Here is a 5,507-nt window from a genome sequence, read left to right on the forward strand (position 1 = left end):
AGCAATGACTTCTTTAAGTGATTTTGATGAAGCCACAACTGTGTAGCCTAGGAAGTAAGTTACCTTCATGTGAATATGATTCTGAAGATTTAAAATGAAAAGTGAAAGAAGGCTGGTTAAAGACTTACCATTCAAAGTGTGGTAGGTAGACCAGCAGCATGGGCATCACCTAGGAGCTTGTGAGAAATGCAGATTCTTGGGTCTCACAGCAGACCTACTGAGCTTAACAAGAGTCTCAGGTGATTTGCTTGCACATTAAAGTCTGAGAAGCTCTGAAAGATCTAACTCTTCATACTGCATTCTCTACCCTGACTGCATATTAGAGGCACCTGGGGAGGTTTTAAAACTGTTGCCTGGGTCCATCCCTGATAAATAATGGGTGGTAGGGGAGGGAGGATATGGACTTGAGCATTTCTTAAAAACGTCCCTAGGTTCTTTTTAACAGCTGCCAGGGTTGAAAACTGTTGGAAGGAAAACTTTTCCTCTGTCATTTTAGGTTCAAGTGAGTGGGGGCTTGCGAATTAACTGACAATAGATTAACAGGAGAAAAGAAAGTTGCTCAGTGATGAGTAACTCGCTGAATAGCCAAAGTAAAGCTATATACACCAGCTTAACAAAAGGAGAGGGGGTTAGGGCTTCATACTTCAAAGTATGGAAAGTTCTTTTGGGCTTTTTGACGCTAATAGGCAGCTGGTTCCCTTTTTGGTGTTAAAAGTCAGTCATTTCCCAATCAGGAAAATCCCTCAGTGGGGTGGGCTAGTGGGAGTCAATGGCAGCTGTATTTTCAGGAGGCTCTGATTAAGTTTCTTTTTTTTTTTTAATGTTCTTTTTATGGCTGATAATCAGATATTATTAGTTTAAAGTAATTTTCATACTACCTTGGTGGGCTATTCATCTTTTCAGAACTATTACTCTAGTACCACCATTCTATTACTCTATATTATATGTATCAATATTACTCTAGTACCACCATGTTCCTCCTCGCCCAGGCTTAAAATCTCTCCTCTGTTTCCCTCCCTAATCTGTAGCTAAGTACCATCTATTCCAGTTGCGCAGTACTTTTAACATCTGTCCCTCATCTCCCTGACTGCACTAGTTAAACGAAGTTCTCCCCCATACATACTCTCTACCACATTACCTTATTTTTCACACGTATTTCATTTATCACGCATATCAGTACCTACAATTCTCTGTCTCAAGGAGAGCTTGGATTCTAACACTGTACCCCCAGATCCTAAAACACTATCTGACAAACAGTGGGCGCCCAAATATTTATTGACTCTCTCCCTCCACTTCCATCACTCAAGATCATGCCTCTTAGCTGAAATCACTATTCTCACCATTCCCCAGACACCCTACAGATTCCTCCTGGAAAATCCTTAAGGCTCGACTTGAACGCCAATTCCATGAAATCTTCCCTGTCCCATATAAGAGTGGTAATTCCATCCTCAGAACTTTCAGAGCATAAAGAGACATGACTTCTTTTCAAAGACACTTAAGATAAACAAGGTCCTCCTGGATAGCATAGGGAACTGTATTCAATACCTTGTAATAACCTATAATGGAAAAGAATACATGTATATAACTGAATCACTTTGCTGTACACCAGAAACTAACACAATATTGTAAATTAATTATACTTCAATTTTAAAAGACACACGTCATTTAATATCTATTTATTCAATACAAATTTATTGAACACCCTTCATGTAGCACTGTGTTAAATGATAGTAAGACACCATTCAGGCTCTCAAACAAGCTGCTCTCCAGGAGAAAGAGATAATCCTCTAAATAGGCAATTGTAAGTCGGAGGATTAAGTGAACCATGGGAGGGGTAATTAATACCCTTGATCTGACTTGGTTTTGGATTCTGCTTTTGACTCCTTACTCTGTGACCTTGAGCAAATGACTTAGCCTTACCAGGTCTTGGTAAATGGAGATAATACCAGTGCCTACCTCACTGCCTTGCGATGAGAATTTAATTAACACCTGCAAAGTGTTGAGCAGGTATCTAGTATATAGTAATCATTCAGTAATGTTAGCAAGTACTATTATGACTAACTCGGCTTTGGAAGGTCTGGAGAGGCTTCTCTGAAGAAGTGACTTCAAAATGAAAACCTGAAGAATGAGAAGAAATTAAGGAAGGGAAGGGAGGGAGGGAGAAGGACGTAAGGTTCCCAATAGAAAGAACAGTAAAGTGCAAAGGGCTTGAAGCTCATTTTCAGTTTGGAACCTGAACAAAGGACAAAGTGTTCTGTGTCTTCGGCAGCCCCAGCCTCTGCTGGCACTAAAAGAGATTTCACACCGAAATTTCATTTGGCCCTTGATGGCAGCCATTGGTCTGCTTTCACTTCTCCATCACTGATCAGGGCCCCAGATAAAAACCCCTCTGTGTTGTGGTGGTGGTGGTAGGGGTAGGGGTAGGGGGAGTGATGAGTATGTGAGGGGCTCAGGCACCTGCCTCCACATGCTGGTTGGGCAGGCAATGAAACCAGTCATTTACTCTTATGCCCCCTCCTCTAGTCCCTTCACTCCCGCCTCTCTACTGAACCCAGGAATCTCCATTGCATGGTAAACAGACTCTTAAGTTTTACCCTCCATAGAACTCATCCTTTGCTTCCTTACTTTAACCTTATTCTAGGGTTGTTATGTTAATTCTCTCAGCTCCAGGATGGAAACGTGAGAAAGAAGGGACCACATTTTCCCAACTCCCTAATGCAGACTCAGGACCATTAACCCTTTGTGTAAAAAAGTCTTCTGAAGTTTATGCTCTGCAACGCTACCCCTGAGACCTGACCCCCCACCTACCAGTCTGGCCCAAGTCACCGTGCTTCCTCTGCTCTGCACGTTTGGGCTATACGGGCATTCTTGCTCTTTCTCTGACCCACAAGCAGGTTTCAACTTCGGGGTTTTTGATCTTGCTGTTCCCGTAAGCCTGGAAGGCTCTTTCCCTAGAACTTGTTATGGCAGCTCCTTCTCGTCATTCAGGTCATTGGCTCAAACGTCAGTTTGGAGAGGCCTTTCTCGACACCCCTCTCTAAAACATCATGTCCTGTCCCATTACCCTGCATAATTTTCTCCATAGAATTTACTGCCATCTGAAATTATGTATCTACTTGACTGTTTTCCCCACTAGGATGTAAGTACTGGGAGTGATGAGATATTATCTGTCTTCATCTTTATCAGCAGCACATAGAACAATGTTTTGCACGTTAAATATTGACAATAAATGAAATGAATGAATATCTTAAATTAAGAGGCTCTAAATTTTAGTCAAAAGGTGTGGTCAATGAGCTCAGCCCTTTAGTATGTAAAAGCAGAAGTCCCAAAAGAAATCTTTGGGAATTTCCACTTACCATATCAGAGCCATAGACCAAGGACCATGAGTAAGGGTTTCATAAGAATCTGGAAGGTTTGTTTATTATTTACCAAGCTCCTGCTATGTGTCAAGCACTGTACTCAGGAAAGGACCAAACGATGAACAGAAAAAGTCAAGGTTCCTGCCTTTGAGAATTTGTAATTTAGTCCTTTCTGAGTTCCCTTGGATTTGCAGTAAACAGTGGTGTGCTGGAACCTGCTTTTAGCCACCTGCAAAACCCTACTGTTAAATTTTCAGGAATTTTGCAAGCCAGTTGTTAAACACTGCCATCATTAAAAGTCAAATTATATAAACTTACAAGTAAATTATGTTAAAAACAAAGATAATATACACTCAAAACTTCATGCCTAATTATTTTACTGTCTTACTATTTTTTATGCTCTCGAGGTTCTTTATGTTGATTGTATATGTATGGTGGAAACATTATATAGTGAGCACCGTTTCCCAGCTTCATGTTCAGTGACATCACTATGGTAGCTTGAAATGGTAGCTGTGGGGGAGTATTTACCCCAGGGAACTTGCCCAACACCATAATCATGTCTTATCTACTCACCACCCTCACCCCCAACACACACTCCCAGCAACCTATCAAGGGATAGAGTATGTGTTGGCAGCCACTGAATTAAAGAGGCAGAATCTCTAGGTCATCCTATAAAGGAAGAAGAAAAACAGAATCAGCTGGTTTGGACCTGAGGAAGGGTCCTAGAACTATGCTATAATAAGAGTACTACAAGTTTTAAAGTAAATTTCTAAAACTTAATTCATTCTTATATGTAATTTCAGAATATTATCTTTAATAACTTAAGAAAATAAATTTATTTATTTTAGTTTTGGCTGCGTTGGGTCTTCATTGCTGCGGGCGGGCTTTCTCTAGCTGTGGTGAGCGGGAGCTATTCTTAGCGGTGCGCGGGCTTCTCATTGCGGTGGCTTCTCTTGTTGCGGAGCACGGGCTTCAGTAGTTGCGACACGTGGACTCAGTAGCTGTGGCTCGCGGGTTCTAGAGCACAGGCTCAGTAGTTGTGGCGAACGGTCTTAGCTCCTCCGCGACACGTGGGATCTTCGCGGACCAGGGCTCGAACCCGTGTCTCCTGCATTGGAAGGCAGATTCTTAACCGCTGCGCCACCAGGGAAGCACCTAAAAATTTATTTTTGGTAGATTCCTGCAAGCCATTCCTGCAAGACACTAGTCATGGATAACAACTTGGAATCTAGAGTCACATAGCTCTACCAACTTACAAGCTACCTGACTTTGGAAAAGTAAATTATCTTCTCTGATCCTGTAATCTCGTCTTTAAAATAGTCCCTACTTTATGGAATTGTTAGAGGGCTAAAAGTTCTTAGAACTTTAGTTGGTTATTGTTATTAAAATATTATTATTATTAAAACTTTAAGCAGTTACTTTCAGCTCTTTAGCCTCGCTGAAATTTAAAAGTAGTCCAGATATGTTGCTATGTTTGGTTTTTAATAACCAGTGCTCCAGTTAGTTATTCAGGTAAAGAATTTAAAACTCCTAGAAGGTACTTTGTAAATCCTAACCTTCCCATGTAAAATAGGTGGGTTACTATTAACACGCCCGGCCGGGAGAGCTCTAATCTAAGTTTGATCTCCTAGCCTTCGACGCCCAAAGGTGGGATAAGTACGTTTCCTGGACCTTGAGCTCTGATACGAAACGGAGCCAAGGGACGCCAGCTTGGTCTCCGCAAGGCACTCACGTGGGGTTGGGCCAAGCCCAGCCCAGCCAACCGTTCCGTAAAATAGGCATCTGCCCGGCGTGCCTCTGTGTGAAGACAGCCACCATCCGCGAGCCTACGTGTGCGTTCGCTTGTTCCGCTGAGTTCGCGAATTTTGCAGGAGCCGACCGCTTCCCGCCCAGGGACACACCTGTCCGTGACCGCACTCTTATTGGCCGGGCCCCGATCTTGGCCCTGTGGCGTCAGCGGCAGGGGCTTGTCCTTGGCCGGAGAGCCTGGGCCAGAGCCGAGTGACATCAGCGAGGGCGTTCGGGGCACTGAGCAGCAGTGGGCGGGGCTTGCCGGAAGGTGTGCCGGGGGCTGGTTGGGGGCGAGGCGGCGGGGCCTGGGCGGGGCTAGGCGGCGGTGACGTCATGGGGCGGCGCGGCGGGGCGCGG

This window comes from Delphinapterus leucas, chromosome 2, assembly GCF_059928025.1.
Source record: "Delphinapterus leucas isolate spDelLeu-1000000601 "Yukka" chromosome 2, BTC_Dleu_Yukka2, whole genome shotgun sequence".
Taxonomy (NCBI): domain Eukaryota; kingdom Metazoa; phylum Chordata; class Mammalia; order Artiodactyla; family Monodontidae; genus Delphinapterus; species Delphinapterus leucas.